This window comes from Pleurodeles waltl, chromosome 8 (genome assembly GCF_031143425.1).
Source record: "Pleurodeles waltl isolate 20211129_DDA chromosome 8, aPleWal1.hap1.20221129, whole genome shotgun sequence".
Classification (NCBI taxonomy): domain Eukaryota; kingdom Metazoa; phylum Chordata; class Amphibia; order Caudata; family Salamandridae; genus Pleurodeles; species Pleurodeles waltl.
Genome location: NC_090447.1, coordinates 1,531,131,756 through 1,531,154,938, shown reverse-complemented (window position 1 = coordinate 1,531,154,938; position 23,183 = coordinate 1,531,131,756). Strand labels below are relative to the sequence as shown.

Genomic DNA, 23,183 nt, shown 5'->3' with positions numbered 1-23,183 from the left:
TTCCTGAAATAAATCAGGCTGGTCTGAGATTTTTTATGAAGAGAGGAAAACTACTCCACAGTTTTCTGGTGGAAAAGATTAAAAACTTTTGCCATCCCAAGAAGCCTGTTCAAATTTGGATAACACCATATGTAAAGAAATGGCTCCCTGTTGCAGTTACCCCCCACTTTTTGCCTGATACTGATGCTGACTTGACTGAGAAGTGTGCTGGGACCCTGCTAACCAGGCCCCAGCACCAGTGTTCCTTCACCTAAAATGTACCATTGTATCCACAATTGGCACACCCTGGCATTCAGATAAGTCCCTTGTAACTGGTACTTCTAGTACCAAGGGCCCTGATGCCAAGGAAGGTCTCTAAGGGCTGCAGCATGTCTTATGCCACCCTAGAGACCCCTCACTCAGCACAGACACACTGCTTACAAGCCTGTGTGTGCTAGTGAGAACAAAATGAGTAAGTCGACATGGCACTCCCCTCAGGGTGCCATGCCAGCCTCTCACTGCCTATGCAGTATAGGTAAGACACCCCTCTAGCAGGCCTTACAGCCCTAAGGCAGGGTGCACTATACCATAGGTGAGGGTACCAGTGCATGAGCACTGTGCCCCTACAGTGTCTAAACAAAACCTTAGACATTGTAAGTGCAGGGTAGCCATAAGAGTATATGGTCTGGGAGTTTGTCAAACACGAACTCCACAGCACCATAATGGCTACACTGAAAACTGGGAAGTTTGGTATCAAACTTCTCAGCACAATAAATGCACACTGATGCCAGTGTACATTTTATTGTAAAATACACCACAGAGGGCACCTTAGAGGTGCCCCCTGAAACTTAACCAACTAGCTGTGTAGGCTGACTGGTTCCAGCAGCCTGCCACACTAGAGACATGTTGCTGGCCCCATGGGGAGAGTGCCCTTGTCACTCTGAGGCCAGTAACAAAGCCTGCACTGGGTGGAGATGCTAACACCTCCCCCAGGCAGGAGCTGTGACACCTGGCGGTGAGCCTCAAAGGCTCACCCCTTTGTCACAGCCCAGCAGGGCACTCCAGCTTAGTGGAGTTGCCCGCCCCCTCCGGCCACGGCCCCCACTTTTGGCGGCAAGGCTGGAGGGAACAAAGAAAGCAACAAGGAGGAGTCACTGGCCAGTCAGGACAGCCCCTAAGGTGTCCTGAGCTGAGGTGACTCTAACTTTTAGAAATCCTCCATCTTGCAGATGGAGGATTCCCCCAATAGGGTTAGGATTGTGACCCCCTCCCCTTGGGAGGAGGCACAAAGAGGGTGTACCCACCCTCAGGGCTAGTAGCCATTGGCTACTAACCCCCCAGACCTAAACACGCCCTTAAATTTAGTATTTAAGGGCTACCCTGAACCCTAGAAAATGAGATTCCTGCAACAAGAAGAAGGACTGCCCAGCTGAAAACCCCTGCAGCGGAAGACCAGAAGACGACAACTGCCTTGGCTCCAGAAACTCACCGGCCTGTCTCCTGCCTTCCAAAGATCCTGCTCCAGCGACGCCTTCCGAAGGGACCAGCGACCTCGACATCCTCTGAGGACTGCCCCTGCTTCGAAAAGACAAGAAACTCCCGAGGACAGCGGACCTGCTCCAAGAAAAGCTGCAACTTTGTTTCCAGCAGCTTTAAAGAACCCTGCAAGCTCCCCGCAAGAAGCGTGAGACTTGCAACACTGCACCCGGCGACCCCGACTCGGCTGGTGGAGATCCGACACCTCAGGAGGGACCCCAGGACTACTCGGATACTGTGAGTACCAAAACCTGTCCCCCCTGAGTCCCCACAGCGCCGCCTGCAGAGGGAATCCCGAGGCTTCCCCTGACCGTGACTCTTTGAACCTAAAGTCCCGACGCCTGGGAGAGACCCTGCACCCGCAGCCCCCAGGACCTGAAGGACCGGACTTTCACTGGAGAAGCGACCCCCAGGAGTCCCTCTCCCTTGCCCAAGTGGAGGTTTCCCCGAGGAACCCCCCCCCTTGCCTGCCTGCAGCGCTGAAGAGATCCCGAGATCTCTCATAGACTAACATTGCGAACCCGACGCTTGTTTCTACACTGCACCCGGCCGCCCCCGCGCCGCTGAGGGTGAAATTTCTGTGTGGACTGGTGTCCCCCCCGGTGCCCTACAAAACCCCCCTGGTCTGCCCTCCGAAGACGCGGGTACTTACCTGCAAGCAGACCGGAACCGGGGCACCCCCTTCTCTCCATTCTAGCCTATGTGTTTTGGGCACCGCTTTGAACTCTGCACCTGACCGGCCCTGAGCTGCTGGTGTGGTGACTTTGGGGTTGCTCTGAACCCCCAACGGTGGGCTACCTTGGACCAAGAACTGAACCCTGTAAGTGTCTTACTTACCTGGTAAAACTAATCAAAACTTACCTCCCCTAGGAACTGTGAAAATTGCACTAAGTGTCCACTTTTAAAACAGCTATTTGTCAATAACTTGAAAAGTATACATGCAATTTTGATGATTTGAAGTTCCTAAAGTACTTACCTGCAATACCTTTCGAATGAGATATTACATGTAGAATTTGAACCTGTGGTTCTTAAAATAAACTAAGAAAAGATATTTTTCTATATAAAAACCTATTGGCTGGATTTGTCTCTGAGTGTGTGTACCTCATTTATTGTCTATGTGTATGTACAACAAATGCTTAACACTACTCCTTGGATAAGCCTACTGCTCGACCACACTACCACAAAATAGAGCATTAGTATTATCTCTTTTTACCACTATTTTACCTCTAAGGGGAACCCTTGGACTCTGTGCATGCTATTCCTTACTTTGAAATAGCACATACAGAGCCAACTTCCTACATTGGTGGATCAGCGGTGGGGTACAAGACTTTGCATTTGCTGGACTACTCAGCCAATACCTGATCACACGACAAATTCCAAAATTGTCATTAGAAATTGATTTTTGCAATTTGAAAAGTTTTCTAAATTCTTAAAAGACCTGCTAGGGCCTTGTGTTAGATCCTGTTTAGCATTTCTTTTAGAGTTTAAAAGTTTGTAAAAGTTTGAATTAGATTCTAGAACCAGTTGTAGATTCTTAAAAAGTATTCCAACTTTTAGAAGCAAAATGTCTAGCACAGATGTGAATGTGGTGGAACTCGACACCACACCTTACCTCCATCTACAGATGAGAGAGCTAAGGTCACTCTGTAAACTAAAGAAAATAGCAATGGGCCCCAAACCTACCAAAGTACAGCTCCAGGAGCTTTTGGCAGAGTTTGAAAAGGCCAACCCCTCTGAGGGTGGCAACTCAGAGGAAGAGGATAGTGACTTGGAGGAAAATTCCCCCCTACCAGTCCTATCTAGGGAGAACAGGGTCCCTCAAACCCTGACTCCAAAAATAATAGTCAGAGATGCTGGTTCCCTCACAGGAGAGACCAACACCTCTGAAATCACTGAGGATAACTCCAGTGAAGATGACCCCCTGTTAGCCAGGATGGTCAAAAGATTGGCTTTGGAAAAGCAGCTCCTAGCCATAGAAAGGGAAAGAAAAGAGATGGGCCTAGGTCCCATCAATGGTGGCAGCAACTTAAATAGGGTCAGAGATTCTCCTGACATCCTAAAAATCCCCAAAGGGATTGTAACAAAATATGAAGATGGTGATGACATCACCAAATGGTTCACAGCTTTTGAGAGGGCTTGTGTAACCAGAAAAGTAAACAGATCTCACTGGGGTGCTCTCCTTTGGGAAATGTTCACTGGAAAGTGTAGGGATAGACTCCTCACACTCTCTGGAAAAGATGCAGAATCTTATGACCTCATGAAGGGTACCCTGATTGAGGGCCTTGGATTCTCCACTGAGGAGTATAGAATTAGGTTCAGGGGGGCTCAAAAATCCTCGAGCCAGACCTGGGTTGATTTTGTAGACTACTCAGTAAAAACACTAGATGGTTGGTTAACTGGAAATGAAGTGTGTGACTATGTTGGGCTTTATAATTTGTTTATGAAAGAACACATTTTAAGTAACTGCTTCAATGAAAAGTTGCATCAGTATCTGGTAGACCTAGGTCCAATTTCTCCCCAAGAATTGGGAAAGAAGGCAGACCACTGGGTCAAGACTAGGGTAACCAAAACTTCCACTGGGGGTGACCAAAAGAAAGGGGTTACAAAAACTCCCCAGGAGAAAGTGGGTGACACTAGAAACAAAGAAAAAGAGTCCTCTGTAGGCCCCCAAAAACCAGAACAGGTGGGTGGGCCCCAAGACACAACCCAAAACAAAGGTGGGTACCAGGGTAAGAACTGGGATGCCACTAAGGCATGGTGCCACAACTGTAAACAGTCTGGGCACCACACCAAGGACACTTCTTGTCCCAAAAACAAACCCCAGAACAAAATTCCAGGGGTAACCAGTGTAGCCATGGGAGATGACTCCTCAGATGAGGAGGTCTTCATAGCCTTCAACTGGAAACAGGGCCCAACAGGTGAGTTGGAGATTCCAGAGGGAAGTAGACACTTCCACCACCTACTGGTGAATGGAATCCCAACCACTGCCCTGAGAGACACTTGTGCCAGTCACACTATTGTGCATGACAGGCTGGTGCTCTCAAACCAGTACATCCCAGGTGAGACTGCCAGGGTAAGAGTTAGCCTAGACAGGGTCACTAAGAGGCCTGTGGCTTTAGTACCCATAGAAGTGGGTGGCACTCTTAGCTGGAGAAGGGTAGTAGTCAGTACAGACCTCCCCCTTGATTGTCTCCTTGGAAATGACTACCCAGAGGTTAGTCAGAGCCCAAGAGAGGAACTGGTCCAGTGCCAGTCCTCTCCCAAGGATTCTGGAAGTCCTGCCTCTGCAGTAAATGCAAGCAGGCCCCAGAAGAAGAAGAAAAGAAAACAGAGTAGGAAGGGTGGACAACCTTTAGCCAAGGTTACAGCAAGCCAAGGAGATTCTGCTCCAGTAGGGGAGAACTCCAAAAATGGCCCTGATAAAGTCCAACCTGACCCACAAGAAGTCCTGGCTAGTCAGGCAACTGTTAAACCTGAGTGGGTGGCTCCTCAGCTAACAGAAGAAAGAGTGGAAGAAGGGTGTTTACTACAAGATGTGGTAACCCCCCACTCTAATACAGCAGACAGGCAACCTGAACCCAAAGAGGCCTGTAACTTAGCCCCTTCCCTTTTAGGTGAAGAGCTAAAGGTGTGGTTCTGGGCACTGACAGCTGTCAGTGGCCTCTGCTGGGTGTTAGCCTTTATGGCTGCACTATCCTTAGCATGGTGGTCTGACCCCATGCCAAATAGCAAGTTAGGCCCCCTGACCCTATTGGTCATGGTGGGGTTACTCCAGCTCTGGGTAACCTCTCTGGGTAAGCTAGGGGTAACCCTGGCCAAGATAAGGTCAGCAGAGGTGGATACCTCTAAGACCAAAATAGAAAGAAGGGGTGGAGACATTGAAGAGGCAGACAAGAGGCAATTCAGACTAGGTCCTATCACTGTGGAAGTGGGTCAGTTCCCCAAAGGGAATGACCTGAACAGAAGGATGTAAGGCAGAGTAGGCCCTGCAACTAACCAGCCTATTTCTCCTACTCTTCCTCGCCTGACAGACTAGAAAGACTCTCCCAGCTTGGGCTGAGTCTCCTGGCCTGTAGGCTGGGGGGGGCTTGTGTAAAGAAATGGCTCCCTGTTGCAGTTACCCCCCACTTTTTGCCTGATACTGATGCTGACTTGACTGAGAAGTGTGCTGGGACCCTGCTAACCAGGCCCCAGCACCAGTGTTCCTTCACCTAAAATGTACCATTGTATCCACAATTGGCACACCCTGGCATTCAGATAAGTCCCTTGTAACTGGTACTTCTAGTACCAAGGGCCCTGATGCCAAGGAAGGTCTCTAAGGGCTGCAGCATGTCTTATGCCACCCTAGAGACCCCTCACTCAGCACAGACACACTGCTTACAAGCCTGTGTGTGCTAGTGAGAACAAAATGAGTAAGTCGACATGGCACTCCCCTCAGGGTGCCATGCCAGCCTCTCACTGCCTATGCAGTATAGGTAAGACACCCCTCTAGCAGGCCTTACAGCCCTAAGGCAGGGTGCACTATACCATAGGTGAGGGTACCAGTGCATGAGCACTGTGCCCCTACAGTGTCTAAACAAAACCTTAGACATTGTAAGTGCAGGGTAGCCATAAGAGTATATGGTCTGGGAGTTTGTCAAACACGAACTCCACAGCACCATAATGGCTACACTGAAAACTGGGAAGTTTGGTATCAAACTTCTCAGCACAATAAATGCACACTGATGCCAGTGTACATTTTATTGTAAAATACACCACAGAGGGCACCTTAGAGGTGCCCCCTGAAACTTAACCAACTAGCTGTGTAGGCTGACTGGTTCCAGCAGCCTGCCACACTAGAGACATGTTGCTGGCCCCATGGGGAGAGTGCCCTTGTCACTCTGAGGCCAGTAACAAAGCCTGCACTGGGTGGAGATGCTAACACCTCCCCCAGGCAGGAGCTGTGACACCTGGCGGTGAGCCTCAAAGGCTCACCCCTTTGTCACAGCCCAGCAGGGCACTCCAGCTTAGTGGAGTTGCCCGCCCCCTCCGGCCACGGCCCCCACTTTTGGCGGCAAGGCTGGAGGGAACAAAGAAAGCAACAAGGAGGAGTCACTGGCCAGTCAGGACAGCCCCTAAGGTGTCCTGAGCTGAGGTGACTCTAACTTTTAGAAATCCTCCATCTTGCAGATGGAGGATTCCCCCAATAGGGTTAGGATTGTGACCCCCTCCCCTTGGGAGGAGGCACAAAGAGGGTGTACCCACCCTCAGGGCTAGTAGCCATTGGCTACTAACCCCCCAGACCTAAACACGCCCTTAAATTTAGTATTTAAGGGCTACCCTGAACCCTAGAAAATGAGATTCCTGCAACAAGAAGAAGGACTGCCCAGCTGAAAACCCCTGCAGCGGAAGACCAGAAGACGACAACTGCCTTGGCTCCAGAAACTCACCGGCCTGTCTCCTGCCTTCCAAAGATCCTGCTCCAGCGACGCCTTCCGAAGGGACCAGCGACCTCGACATCCTCTGAGGACTGCCCCTGCTTCGAAAAGACAAGAAACTCCCGAGGACAGCGGACCTGCTCCAAGAAAAGCTGCAACTTTGTTTCCAGCAGCTTTAAAGAACCCTGCAAGCTCCCCGCAAGAAGCGTGAGACTTGCAACACTGCACCCGGCGACCCCGACTCGGCTGGTGGAGATCCGACACCTCAGGAGGGACCCCAGGACTACTCTGATACTGTGAGTACCAAAACCTGTCCCCCCTGAGTCCCCACAGCGCCGCCTGCAGAGGGAATCCCGAGGCTTCCCCTGACCGTGACTCTTTGAACCTAAAGTCCCGACGCCTGGGAGAGACCCTGCACCCGCAGCCCCCAGGACCTGAAGGACCGGACTTTCACTGGAGAAGCGACCCCCAGGAGTCCCTCTCCCTTGCCCAAGTGGAGGTTTCCCCGAGGAACCCCCCCCTTGCCTGCCTGCAGCGCTGAAGAGATCCCGAGATCTCTCATAGACTAACATTGCGAACCCGACGCTTGTTTCTACACTGCACCCGGCCGCCCCCGCGCCGCTGAGGGTGAAATTTCTGTGTGGACTGGTGTCCCCCCCGGTGCCCTACAAAACCCCCCTGGTCTGCCCTCCGAAGACGCGGGTACTTACCTGCAAGCAGACCGGAACCGGGGCACCCCCTTCTCTCCATTCTAGCCTATGTGTTTTGGGCACCGCTTTGAACTCTGCACCTGACCGGCCCTGAGCTGCTGGTGTGGTGACTTTGGGGTTGCTCTGAACCCCCAACGGTGGGCTACCTTGGACCAAGAACTGAACCCTGTAAGTGTCTTACTTACCTGGTAAAACTAATCAAAACTTACCTCCCCTAGGAACTGTGAAAATTGCACTAAGTGTCCACTTTTAAAACAGCTATTTGTCAATAACTTGAAAAGTATACATGCAATTTTGATGATTTGAAGTTCCTAAAGTACTTACCTGCAATACCTTTCGAATGAGATATTACATGTAGAATTTGAACCTGTGGTTCTTAAAATAAACTAAGAAAAGATATTTTTCTATATAAAAACCTATTGGCTGGATTTGTCTCTGAGTGTGTGTACCTCATTTATTGTCTATGTGTATGTACAACAAATGCTTAACACTACTCCTTGGATAAGCCTACTGCTCGACCACACTACCACAAAATAGAGCATTAGTATTATCTCTTTTTACCACTATTTTACCTCTAAGGGGAACCCTTGGACTCTGTGCATGCTATTCCTTACTTTGAAATAGCACATACAGAGCCAACTTCCTACACCATATTTTTTCTCTTGGGGACATACCACTGAAACCTCAGCTATAGATATTTCGGACCACAGTTATGAAGAGCTTTATGAGTGGTGCATAGCACCTAAAAAGTGACCTGTTTCCTAATAGGCAGCCAGTGAAGTTTAGCTAAAGCCTAGGAAACAGACAGACTTAGGGATACCCAAGAGTGCTGTTTTAGAATATTTACTAATCTTTGTTGCATGCGGACATATAGTGCGCTACAATATCCAATTCTAATGAACACGAGGGCCACTATTAGTATTACTGGGTGGTTCTGGAGTCTGTGGGTTTCATAGGAATAGACCTAGTGAATGTTTATTTTTTTTCCACCTTTGGCATTAACAGACGCTTAAGGACTTTTCGGGGGATCCCACACAAACGTGGTAAGGTACTCCAATTTGTTTCTTTGCTGCTTCCCCGGCTTGCTGTGCTTTCCTTTTCTTTTTACTGGAGGTTCTTCGTGTTATCTGCTTTTTCTACTTCTACTAGGGCGACGTTACTCAAAGTACGGGCCGCAGGCCGCCAGCGGCCCCACGGACCTACCTTGGCGGCCCGCGAGACGCACAACAAACGCCATATGATAATGCCCGCAGTATGTAAACATAGAAGAGGGCCGCGGGAGCATGCGCAACAGTGGCTTCTTTGCGCATGCTCCCGCGGCCCTCCTCTATGTTTACGTACGGCGGCCATTGTTTATGGCGTTACCCTGACGATCCTGGAAGCCAACGCCCCATAAAAGTCAGCGCTTGCAGATAACTTTTATGGGGCTTTGTCGTCTGCTTCTTGTCACCGGCTCCACGTCTGCTGCCCGCCTGCCTGCCGTTCTACATTTGTGGCATCTTTACAGTGCTTTGAGTCAGGTAAGGCTCTTTGGTTATTTATTTATTTTTAATGTAGTGTGTGTTACTGGGGTAGGGGTGAGAGCAGATTGCGCTGTGTGTGTGTGTGTGTGTGTGTTACTGGGGTAGGGGTGAGAGCAGATGGCGCTGTGTGTGTTACTGGGGTAGGGGTGAGAGCAGATGGCGCTGTGTGTGTTACTGGGGTAGGGGTGAGAGCAGATGGCGCTGTGTGCAGATGGCGCAGTGTGTTACTGGGGTAGGGGTGAGAGCAGATGGCGCTGTGTGCAGATGGCGCTGTGTGTGTTACTGGGGTAGGGGTGAGTGCTGATGGCGCTGTGTGCAGATGGCGCAGTGTGTGTTACTGGGGTAGGGGTGAGAGCAGATGGCGCTGTGTGCAGATGGCACAGTGTGTGTTACTGGGGTAGGGGTGAGAGCAGATGGCGCTGTGTGTGTTACTGGGGTAGGGGTGAGTGCTGATGGCGCTGTGTGCAGATGGCGCAGTGTGTGTTACTGGGGTAGGGGTGAGAGCAGATGGCGCTGTGTGCAGATGGCACAGTGTGCGTTACTGGGGTAGGGGTGAGAGCAGATGGCGCTGTGTGTGTTACTGGGGTAGGGGTGAGTGCTGATGGCGCTGTGTGCAGATGGCGCAGTGTGTGTTACTGGGGAAGGGGTGAGAGCAGATGGCGCTGTGTGTGTTACTGGGGTAGGGGTGAGTGCTGATGGCGCAGTGTGCAGATGGCGCTGTGTGTGTTACTGGGGTAGGGGTGGGAGCAGATGGCGCTGTGTGTTACAATGTTTTTAAAAAGGGGGTGGGGTGGTTGTTCCCCCTCTAAGCCCCACCCCCTCTAAGCCCCCCCCCGCTGTCACTTCAGTGCGGCCCTCGGCTGCAAACCATACTGCAATTTTGGCCCCCGAGAAAAAGTTTGTGAGTACCCATGTACTAGGGTCATCAGGTCTACAAGGGCGATAGCGGAGGAGCACGGCTACAACTGACGTTGTCCTGTTGTGGACAGGGCAAGACATCTTTAAAACTGTCCCTTTTTAGAAGGGAGCCCCAACGTTTAAATTCTTAAAAGCTATATAGTACGTGTCATGAGGCCTTTAAATTATTCTAAATATAGTAAAATTTAACTGATAGCAACAAATACACCATAGTATTCACCAGTGGTTTAAATGGAAATCTAGATAGAAGAGCGGGTACTCACTATTTATAGTAACTGTTTGGTCCAGAGAAGTACCAGTGGACTCCCATTATATGTACTGCAACAATGCAGAGAAGTACTGGTACTCTCCCTTTCAAATTAAGAAGTGTGTGTACTCCATACAGGACGCTAACTGCCCATTTAAAGCACTGGTGTGCACTTATTCAAAACAATGTTCTCTTCTGACCCATACTCTCTTATCAGTCTCTAAAGTGGCACCTACCTCTATCCCCTATATGTAACCCATACCTGGTACATGTGGCATGCTTGAAGCCATATTTGCCTAATCACTGTGGTGGGTGGCACACTGGGTGCTTAAGCTCACCGATGGCATATAAACCTACAGGCCCTGGGGTACACTCTACTGAAGTTTAAACTTGCTTCGAGGCCTTTTCATTTTCAATCATTGGTTACATTGTAGTGTACAGACAACTTTGCTACTAAGAGTATAGACACTGTAATAAACTCTTACAGAGAAGCCTGGGCCTTTACAACAAGATGAAATGTGAGGCTACCAGGATAAGCATTGGCAAAGCCAATAGGTTTCACTTTCATACAGTTCACGTAGAGAGTCACACATGACAACTGTGCAAACCATTAGCAATTTAGGCACCCTTTAACAAAGTCCCATAGGCATGCAAGCATCTAAGTAAGCAGACTAACTTATTGTATTGCATTTAGTCAGAGCTTTCAGCCCTTAATGTCACCCTTACAGGAACCAATAAACACAGTAGATTTTTGCATATACATTTAAATCAGTCTGTGTTTTTTACAGGAATCCAAGCTGACACAAAACCACAGCCAACTAACAGAGACTACATGCTCATCTAAAACATAAACCAGGTTCCAATGACAACATATTCACCCAACTGCGACTGGCATATATTTTTAAGCCTATGAGTGTGGTAAAAGCAAAAGTAGGTGTTCTAGAATGTACTCTTCAGTGTTTTAATAAAACAAGGATCCGCAAAACATACAGGACTGGCTTGCATTTTGAGCTCCAATTAAAACATTTAAAGACTGCCTGCTCCATTCAGAAAATAGGAGAAAATACTGTTACAATCCTTGTATAGACTGAAGAATATATTATGTGGTGGCTCAGGGTACCTTTGTGGGCAAAATAGACCCATCAGAGTCGGAAGGATGCAGCCAATAGCATGAGATTTCACCTATGACAACAACCTGTATTTCTGGAAACCGAAAGCTGCAGCTTGAAGAGTTGCATAGTTCAATTGTATCAAATAGAGATACGCAACTTGAGATATAAAAAAAAAAAAAGAAAAGAAAAGAGAGGGAAATTCACTATATGGGAAAGGATTAACCAAAAGGTCACAGGAGAGATGGGCGATTGTCAATCCAGGAGCAAAAAGCAGGCAAGCACACCAAGAGAACCAAAGAGTAAGATAGGACTGAGAACAGATGTACAAAGCTGACTTGGTGAGTGGTGGGTACCTAAGGTACTTACACTTTATACCAGGTCGAGGTATTCCCTCTTAGTGAAGTGTAGGCAGTCTCTAGAAGCCAGGTTGCCTATAGATAGATTTGGATGAGCAGCCAAGGCTTATCTAGGAGACATGCAAAGCTCATGCAAAACCACTGTAGTCACACAGTACTAACACACATGAAAGAAAACACACAGTGTTACAAAAATAAAGGTACTTTATTTTTGGGACACTATCACAAAACACTAGAAGAGCAACACTCCAATAGGAGGTAAGTAATCCACTAAAAATATACACTAGTAAACAGTAATAGGCATAGAAAAGGTTACAAAACAGTGCAAATGTAGATAACCAATGGTGACCCTAAGGGGAACACAAACCATATACTAAAAAATGGAATGCAAACAGAGGATCCCCACTTAGGTAAGTGGAATGTGTAGAGGGGAGTACTCAAAAACCACAGAGGTACGTTACACAGTACACCCCCCTCCCCCCCAAAGCAACCAGGAAAGCAGGAGTAAATCACTGGAATTTCCCCAAACCACCCAAAACGAGGAAAAAGACGAAAATAAGACACTCGGACAAGACTGCAAGAAACCAGCGGTTGATTCCTGGAGAAGACATGTGGAGAGAGGGGACCAAGTTCAAAAGTCATAGTGAAGTCCAGGAGGAGTAGGAGCTACTACCAACTCAGCTGTACTTGCAGGAGTTGGTTGACAGTGAGGAAGAACAGGTCAGCACTGCAACCCATGGAGCCGGAGAAGAGCTCCCAACGGATGTGAAGATTGTAGACGGGTGTCAGTGCAGGAATTCTGCAGAATTCCACCAACAAGCCTTGGCAAAGGCAAATTTGTGGTTAGTGGAAAAGTGGTACTGCCAGGGACCAGCAAGGCCCAGGAGGACTCAACCAGGAGGGGACAGAGGGGGGCCTTCAGCAACGGAGAGCCCACAGGAGCAGAGGCAGCACCCACAGGAGTCCTACACGATGAGGAGGAAGAAGTCACAGAGGAGCGTACACAGCACTACAGAAAGGGATCCCACGGCGCAGAAGAACCACACAGAGGGCTGTGCGTCGCACAAAGGAGTGTTGTGGACTGAAGCTACACATCGCCTGAAGATCCCTTGGAGGAGTTACAAACAAACCTTGGCAGGTGCAAGAGACGCGGTGCACAAGGGTACTGTCCTGCGTAGGAAGGAAAGGGCTTACCGCCACCAAAATGGCCAGCTGGCCAAGAGGACTACTCCGAACCACCATCCGTGATACAAGATCCACACAGCTCCGGATGTGAGAAGATCCACACATCCAGTTGTCATTGCAGCAGGTGCCTGCGGATGCACGGGAGTGACTCCTTCACTCCAAGGGAGATTCCTTCTTTCTTCTAGTGCAGACTGGAGACATGCCGCCCTCGGTGGATGCACAGCTGGTGGAAATGTTGCAAATGCTGGCAGGAGCCCTGGAAACAATGTTGCAGAAGGGTTCTCTTGGAGACAGCTCGTCGGATCCTGGAGGTTCCAGAAGCAGTTCCGGAGGTCAGAAGTCTAAGTGGAGGTTGCAGAGGAGTCCTGCTGGAACCTTGCAAGCCAAATCTGGGGACCCTACCAAGAGAGACCCTAAATAGCCCCGAAAGGGGGATTGGTCACCAAGCCAGGTAAGCATCTATCAGGAGAGGGCTACAACGTCACCTACCTGGCCACTCAAGATGCTCCCAGAGTTCCCTGCACACCTCGGAAACAAAATGGCAGAACCCAGGGACCCTCCAGAGGAGATCTGAGCACCACCCCTGGGGTGGTGATGACAGGGGAGTGGTCACTCCCCTTTCCATTGGCCAGTTGTGGGCCTGTACCGTTGTGGACTGGTTCACGCAGTGAGGGCACCAAATGTGATCTTCAAAGTATACAAGTGGCTTGGGGAGGCTACCCCTCTCAAGCCAACCACAACTATTCCTAAAGGGAGAGGGTGTTACCTCCTAACCCAAAAGGAAATCCTTTGTTCTGCCTTCGCTTGATCACATCAAGCAGCAGGGGGGCAGAAACCCGTTTGAGGGGTGGCAGCAGCTTGGGCTGCCAGGAAAACCCAGTGACACTGGTGGCACAATGCAGGGGGGTATGCAAGAGTATTGGGGTATGATTCCAACATGTTTGATACCAGACATGCCCAGGTTCAGTTACCGTTATGTAGCTGGACATAGGTAGTGACCTATGTTTGGTACACGTTTAAAATGGTGACCCTGTACTCACAAAGTCCAGGAAAATGGGCCTGGAGTTTGTTGGGGCATCTCTGCTAGTGCAGGGGTGCCCTCAAACACAGGCACCTGCACCCTGCCCTCTGGGCTGAGAGGGCCTACCATAGGGAGGACTTAGTGACCTGGTGCAGTCACCTGTAGTGAAAACGGGTGCACGCACCAGTTTAACACAGAGTGCAATGGTTGCAGGGGCTCCCTATGGGTGGCAGAATAACTGCTGCAGCCCACAATGATCCACTGGTACCCCACTGCCCTGGGTACGATATACTAGGGAGTTACATGGGGGGACCAGTATGCCAATTGTAGGAAGAAAAGGGTACAGTTACCAAGTTAGAAGGGAGAGAGCATAATCACTGGGGACCTGGTTTGCAGGATCCCAGTGAACCCAGTCAAACACACTGACAACAAGCAGAAACGTGGGGGTAACCATGCCAAGCAAGAGGGCACTTTCCTACAACAGGTCATCGTGGTCTGTCAGAGCCAAAACAATTAATAGCCTTCTTGGCACAAAGCAAATGAAGAATGGCAAATATCCAGGGAAACTACAAAAGTTCTATCCGTGATCTGATCCTGCAGGAGTTCCGTCTCAGGCTTACTGGAGGAATTCTCACTGTCATCAACGGTTTGTGGCAGCAAGAGAAGAGCTAGGAACTAGGAGTGGGGGTGCATATTCACAAATATCTAGCAGCAGAGTATTGAATTTGTTGTAGTTATTTTATTTTCATAGTTGATAAAGATTACCCGTGGCACAGGCCTGTGGTGTAATCCAGTTTAGAAAGTACAAAAGGGATAGTAGCTTGGACCTTTTGTGGAAATCTGAGGGGAGATGTGTTGCAGTGTTTTTATGGTGATGAAACTTGATCACTTCCCCCTAGGGCATTCATGGATAACTTGGAGTCCACGGTAATTCCAAGTTTTCTTATATTCTCAGATACTTTAGGAAATAGTCCCAGATCATCAGGCGTACAGTGGGTCATAGTTCTTCCAATCACCATTAAGTGAGTTTTTCAGTTTTGGAGAAATTTATTTTGAGAGGGCTGTGTGTCATCCATTGATCAACGGCTCAGACAACTGAAGATTTTTGGAGTTTCCAATGCCTTTAAGACTTTCCATTTTTAAGAAGTATGTGTGTGGAAACTACATAGTTATACCATGTGATCTGAAATTCATTGATCATTTGCAGTAATGACAATGTAGATTTTGAGAAGCATGGTTGAGATGACAGAGCCTAGAAGGACCCCTGCTTTTTTGAAGTAGGTTTGGATGAGAAATGGGGCGCATGAACATCTTAAAGGTAGGCTTTGATGCAGTCCAGCAGTCCCTTTTATAACAGGTTCATAGAGTCTTTGCATTAGAGCGCTATAGTCAACTGTGTCATAAGCAGCTGAGAGGTCAAACAGCAGTAGTGCAGCAACCCAATTCCAGACTACTGTGTTTTTAAGGTCATCCCAAATGGTGATGACAGCAGGTTCTGTGCCTGTTCCTGGACAGAATCCAGTGGAAGTATGGGGTTATCTTCAATGAATTGTAACATCTGGGTGAATGCTGCTCTATCAATTTGCCCAGGAAAGGTCCATTTGTAATCAGTCTGTAGTTGTTTGGGTCATGTGGGTCCAGGTTTGTTTTAATGATGGGCAATGCATGTCTTAGTCTTCCGGAAAGATTCCTGCAAATAAAAAATTAATGATGATCCTTTTTACTGATGTGGCAGCAGAGGTAGTTAAAAGAATGTTCTTGAAGATTTGCAGTGAGCAAGGGTCAGAAGGGCAGCCAGCTGGTCTGCTTGCTTGAACCAGATCCATAATTTCAATTTGTGATAGTTGTTTGAAAGAACGAAAAGGCTGATTTGGCCAAGTCTTGGAAGGGATTGTTGGAAATTGGTTGGTGCTGGTGGTTTTCCTTTAAGTACGAGTCCACATCTGCTTTGGCTGTGTAATGATGTCAGTTTGTCAGAGAATTCTTGAGTCAAGAGATGAGTTCTTTCTGAGCATTCAGGTTTACGAGATTCGGTGAGAATGTTATAAAAGTCTTTATTTGCACATTTAACATTTTGAATTCTGTCTGAACAGTACCGTTTTATTGTTGACTTGTATATTCTGTTAGGTTTGTGTAGGTGAAGGTAGTCTTCATTACAGTTTGTTTTGCGCCAGATGCATTTCAGCGTTGCAATTTGCTGGTTTACATTTTTTTGTTAAAAGGTGTTGTGGTGCAAACCCACTGAAACCTGGGTGAGGCCCTCAAAGCCAGAACGGTCCTTAAGCTAATGGTGCAGGCTTCTGTCAACAATACCAGAAATGCAGTGTGGAAACTAAGTTCATGTCAGGATAGGTTGAGCATCCTATGATGCCATTACAATCAGATTTTTCAAGAGAGCCACATTCAGATTGACTGCCTCGATATAACCTTTCTATAAGCCTTTTAGAAAACCCAAGGCCTGCACATCGACAAGAGGGCGCAGGGGACCAATTATGGCTCTCAAGTGTACTTTTCCTTTCTGCATAATTATTAAATGTTATTTACTCTACCACCATTGGAATTGAGAAAAATTTACAGGAATCAGATATATAGCTTGTTCTTGTTTGTTCTTCCTTTATCAGCCACAATATAAATTACAAAATGTACTTATCCAAAAAAGAACCTACTTAGTATCTATTTCACAATATCCTAAGGCAGAAATATGTGTTGCTATCAGGGATGTGGAATTCCTATCGCCCAACGCACAGGGCACATTGTCTGGGGTCAAGGGCAACAAGTTTTCATGTTTATTTTGTTCTTGGGACAAGTAGGACCACCCCCCTGCAGCACAAACTCTGTGGCTGCCAGTTTACAGAGAAGTGAACTGCTTGCAGCCGAGGTAATGTGTGTGTCCATTGGTTAATACTGTTCGAACTTGCATTTATGGTTCATTAATGAAAAGCCTTAATTAGAGTGGAGCGTTCTAAATAAAAGTTTTAAGGTCACAATGCACTACTGACAGTGGTTCCAGTAAAAAAAAAAAAAAAAAATTTCAAAGTTTAACACTGGGGCTCAGTATAACACACCCAGAATGTTCTCTGATTAAATGCAAATGTCTGCAGAAGCTTGTAAGCAAGAGTGACGATTCTTTGCTTTCAAAATAAAACGTTCAGAAAATAATAATAATAATAAAAAAAAAACATTTCACTATTATGCCATTTTAGGTGGTGTTTCTTTGAAGCGTCATTTAGAAAAATGTGTTCTTGTATGCTAGTATTTCCAAAAGATATTCCCAATGGAAAAATCGGTGCAACCATTTTTAACAGGATTATGGGAAGGATGAAAATAAACAAGCACTGGCAAAGCTAACCATTCTGACATTTTTTGAGAGTCTTATGGTTTTGTCAATGTGGGTCTTGTTTTGACATGGCTTTTGTAACACTTTGTCGTGAGAGCATAACAAAGGCCCCGGAGCTCCCCTCTAAGGGCCCCCTCAGCACAGCACCTGTCCTGAATGAGTCTGGAGTGTGGGGGGGGGGGGGGGGGGGGGGGGGGCGGGGGGGGGGGAGAAGAGGGGGAAAGCTACATGTTCTTTGCAGAGGCACCCCCTCAAGTTTCGTTACACCACTGATTGCCACAGTAGTTCTTTGCCCAGAACAAAATTACTTTGTCTGCCATTATGCCCTGTGTAGAAGATCAGAATGCGATCACTCACAGTAAAGCCAGGCAACAGAAAGAAAAACAGAAGTTTAATAAAAAACAAAATATCTTTGTTAATGCCAGACCTAATTAGAGACCCAATTCTTAAAGAAAGTCACAAAAGTGCACCCATGGTATATGTCTTTGAATTACTGGCTTTCATGAATTCACAAGAACTTAAAGAAGTAGACCAGGACATCGTACTCCTACAAAAAATATTTGTGAACTGTATTTTAGCACGAGCAAATAGGAATGTGTAGATGTGATCAGATGAAAATCTATTGAGTGTTTACAAGTTCACTTTCAATCCAGATACTTTTTTTTCCAACCCTTTTATCAGGAGTAAATTTCCAACCTCTCTCATTATGGGAAATATTAAAGAGCTAGTGAAAATCCTTAAACTTGCAAGTTAGTAGGTTTGCAGACTCTAATGCATTCCTGCCCTGGAACTATTGCTTACTGCTTCCTTCACCCCTAGCATGTAGATCTGCAGAAAGGTGGCAATATATGGTAATTTCTGTAGTAGGGATTGAAACTGCAAGTATTCATAGCCCTAATTTAGTAGTAGCCTTGAACTAACCAGAGAGGCTATTATCAGAGCTTTTAGATAATTAGATTGCTGCTATAATTTGTTGCTGCACTACATGGCGCCAGAGGGACAAGTAGATTTAAGAAGCAAAAGTAGATATTAAACTCCACACCCCTGTGCTATGACCACCAATTCCAGGTGTTTGCATCCACAGTTCATCTTGAACAAATGTACATTTTGTTTGCAGACAGGCCATTTGGATAGGTGGCCATGTTGACAAGGAGGGGTGTGGCCAAAGAGATGAAACCCTTCCCCTGGGACTTGTGAATTAGAATGTTTTGCCCTGAGTCACAAATAAAGCCTATGCTTATAAGGAGAACAACTGGAATCAGCACAAAATGTAGTAGTGTATATAACACATTCAAGTACACAAGTATCACACTGCAATCACTACAAACATTCATTGCTAAGTAACCAACCATTGTATCAAGAATTAAAACACTAGCCATTTGAAAATATGACAATTTCTATTCTGGATTGTTTTTAATGTGTTGCTCATTACTAGAGTATTGCTGATAATCATTTCAATCCATGACCTTCATAGAGCATACAGATTTCTATAGTAGGTGCTGGCCAGGTATATCAGCTGGAAATACGGATCCGTGAGTTTAGAACCCCAGTGAAGAGGTGTGTTAGCAAGTGCCAACTTCTTATACTAGTAAAATAGCTCGGAGGGTTAACGTATCTGTGCCAGTGCAATGTTGGGGTAGTTTCTACATTATAGGGCTGATACCTAGCTCACTCAGTGGCCTGCTGCAGAGAGTGTAGGATACCTGCATGTCAAGCACCAATGCTAGCAAGATACCTCATCGATGCACATGATGAAGATTCATGCATGTAATGAGGACTGCAGCAGCTTGAGACCATGCAGGCGATATCACGCTTTCATTTTCTTTCAAGGACAATGAAATTAGTACCACAGACTAGGATGTTAACACCTAGTGTATGGTCATTGTTAATCAAATAAGCCTACAGAGCATTACATATCTTGTGCATTTAAGATTCATGTTTTGCCTTCCTTCCCCAAGGTTTAGCACTATGCTTACCAGCAAGATTAAGTTTCACAAATTGAGGGGCTGCTCTATGCAAGAAGATTGAGGCTCTGGGTGATGCAAAGAACATATGCGCATATGTATTTACCCTCCTCCTACTTCCACAATAGTGCAAGATATTTAACTAAGCAGAAGAAAATGTATAAAATGTTGAGTGATTGCTAGCATGTGACCTGTCACTAAGAGGGCTCCATACCATCTCCCTTTGAGCACACTTTAACATAATATGTGTATCCTTACATTCACTCTCCAGCCCCTCCATTCTTATTTTATGGTTACTATGGTCTAGGACAGAAATGCAGAGCCCAGAAACGACCAATACAGAGAATTCTGATCTTTTTAACTGTCAGTGCTGAGAACTAGCAGAACACAGCCCCCTTAAAGCCCTGAGTTTGCCTGCACTTGGATAGGGAAAAAGAACAATGAAGAAAGGCCATTTACTGTATCAGTGGAGAGGTATTTTGGGGGCCAATGCAAAGGGGTGCATAGTTGGTCCAATGGCTATGGGGTGTAGAGGGTTACCACTGACAACAACAATGCAAAATAGATTTGTGGAGTTACATATTTAGAAGGTCAGACTGCAGAGTGTGTGGGGAGTGAGTGATGAGTATGGCATTAGTTCTGCACATAAGACATTATAAAGCCATGCAGTTGTGGCATTTATGAATCAGTACGTTAAACTGAGCCATTGCAAATGTACTCAAACTACCACAAAGTGCATTATTTGCCTTTTCTTGCTGCATAATTTACTCAACCATGGCCCATAATTCAGGTGGCCTTAGAGTTTAGATCAGCATTAATGTCCCTGCAAGCTACTCACTCAAACCCAGTGGCTAAGTCCTGGCTCAAATATCTCTCTACAACTCCTATGTATTTAAAATTAAGGTTGTATCTCTTAAACTGAAGATTTGTGTCTGAAGGTTAATAAATTGAATAGTTTTTCAAACAGAAGTGTTGCACATATAATCACACTGCGCACAAGAACATTGCCAGGTCGAATGGACACAGGCAAACTTGGAACATTAAAGTGTGACAACACAAAGTACATTACACTTTTACAAGTTATGTGTTCTATGACGAGACATGTTAGAAGTGTGTGGTGGAAAAAGTGGGTGGGGAAAAGGACCGTAATAAGTGAGGCTCATTTGTTCATTTTCCTGCAGTATTGTCATCTGGTATGATTTCAAGGAGATCCTCAGTGAACTGACAGCACTCCGCTCACAGAGATTTAACTCCACTAAAAGATCCTCAGGATGCAGATTAGGTGTAAACATGTGATCTGGGTTGGTGTGAAGGTTCCCACTGATAAAACTGTAAATAATATACGAAACAGTATCTGGCAATTTGTAGGAAGTGGTGAGGGACGGCTCTTAAAATCATTGTAAAAACAAATGTTCTTACTTTTTAAGAGGAAGAGCACTTAATGTGAAGTCAGCCAGTCTGGTGTCAGTACAGGGAGCTGTGGGTACACCCTCAACCTTAAGTACATGAGGCTGTTAGGGCAAGTTGTGACAGTGCTCAGGATCACTTAAAAATCAGGGTTTTGGTTCTTAAAAAGATTATCGGCTAGATGTACAAAGCATGTCTGCTGTAGCAAATGGCCCAATTCGCAGAATCGGGCCATTTGTAGTGCAAAAATGATTTTTCTAAAGTGCAAACACCAAATTGCAGTTCGGTAACTTGTTGCTGAATCGCAGACTGGGTTTGCAAACAAATACAGAATCTCTATTTGAAAGGAACACCACTTCCAAGTAGGGAATCGTAACCGTATGTACTAATGATTTGCAACCAAAATGCAGTGCCAAAACATTTATACTTTACCACCAATTAAACGTTGGTGGTAACTCATTATCATATGGGAAGAGACGCCCTAGGAATGCCTTCTCCTCTGAGAACGCGTGAAAAAATTTGAGACAGATCACTGCCTACTCAAAAAAATGCATTTTTCTTTTGAAACGCATCTCGTTTTCATTTAAGGATAACGGTATGCGTTTGCAAAAAAAAAAAAAAAACGTGTTTGCTGTGAGGGCCAATTTATGCAACTAGGGTCTAGAGGACATACATGGATATTATGACAGGAGATAGCACCTATCAAATTAGTGCACAGTGATGGCCTTGCAGTGATATTTGTGTTTTGACCACTGACTTCGTGTCGCACCACTTTGCACTTGGCTTAGCTGTCCACAGTCACATTAATGGTCACCAGTTACAGACTCCATTTTGCATTCAGCTTAGCCTTAGCCTCATTGCCACGTTAATGGTGCAAGTAGTTTTCCGTACAAAACATGTTATGCAACGGGTTTTCTATTCTGCTTGTTCTTTTCTCACCGAAGGGATAGGGCATAACGTGGAGTAGTCAGTCCGCAAGATAAGGATGTACTAGAATGATGTTTATGGTACAGCAGGAAACGGCTTAGGTTTGGGAGACCCACCTTGGAAAACTGGCCAGTTCCAACATGTTTCTTTCAACCCTGACCTAAAATAGCCAGCATTTTTTTTATACTTTTTACAGAGTGGGAGGGTTTTTTCCCCCAGAAAGCTCTTCCCTCGTTTAAGGTATATAAGAGACCCAGGTTGACAGTGAGCGATTCAATGACCTCAATCAGGATTTAGACGTCAAATGCCGGATATATTTCCCATGAGGGTGGAGATCTCTTTCTCGCTGCAGTCGAATCGGGGGTCAATGACTTGCTGGCAGGAGAAAGATGAAGCACCACGGTGATGCATTTTCAATAATTATTTGCTTTGCATTGTGTATGAATATATACATATATCAATATAGGTTTTTGTATCCTTGCATGTAGATATTTGCTGTTTATAGATTTAAGATTCTTTGTACATGGTCATGCTGCTCATTTTAAAAGTACACTTTCTGCTATACAGGCTTTTCTTTATGAGCCTGGCGAAAGGATATATTAAATAAATGTCTTCTCCAGATTACGTGTGCAGAACCAAGGTAGAGAAGGAGCATTATTGATGAAGATAATACAAGGAGATGACATTCACAGAGCCAGTGAAAGAAGGCGGTATTAATGGGGCGATTATGAGTACAGTGTTACTTGTGGAGCTAGGGGGCACATGTGCATGCAGCTGAGCCACAATGCCTTTTGTGGGACTTGTGCGGGAAGGAATAGTTATGCAGCTAGTGGCGATGTGGTATTCGTGAAGCTTCTGCAAAAACAGGGTACTGACAAAGCATGTGCAAGGAGGCATAATGTATCAATCCACAGTAAGGAGAGGCTACTTGTGGACCCAATAAAAGCAGGCGATGTGTATAAACGCAATCAGTGTGGGGACCCAGGTAATAACGAACTACAACTCGAGGAACGCATGTATCTGGAGAGCAGTGCTATTGAGATACTGCAATGAGGGATAGCGATGGAGCCAGGCAGTCCAGAGGAGGGATATTAATGGAGCCAAAGTAGGTTAATTTGCATTTGTGGAGCCGGGGGTATTGGTGGAGGTGGAAAGGGATAGCGTGAAGCGAGGACGGGCAAAGGGGTATTTCTGGAGGTAGGGTGGGCGAATGGGTATTTGGGGTGCCAGTATGAGCAAAGAGATGGAGAAAGGGGTATTTGTGGAGGTAGGGTGGACAAAGGGGTATTTGTGGAGAGGAAAGGGGTAGCGTGGAGCCATGGTGAGCAAAGCGGCACAGGGGGGCAAACAAAGGGGTATTTGTTGAGCCAGGGGTATTTGTCCGGGGGGAAGGGGCAGTGTGGAGCCACGATGAGCAAAGAGGCATTTGGGGAGACAGGGTGGGCAAAGGGGGTATTTCTCGAAGTAGGGTAGACTAAGGGGTATTTGTGGGGCCAGAGTGGGGAAAGGGATATTTATGCAGCCTAGGTAGTGGTAGGGTATTT

At 46.4% G+C, this 23,183-nt stretch overlaps 1 protein-coding gene across 9 annotated transcripts in view; it reads right to left on the bottom strand.

Annotated features, from left to right (window-relative positions):
* U2AF1 (U2 small nuclear RNA auxiliary factor 1) overlaps nt 1–23,183 on the bottom strand; it is a 122,794-nt gene that overhangs the window by 97,756 nt on the left and 1,855 nt on the right. The gene's annotated exons all lie outside the window — the stretch shown is intronic.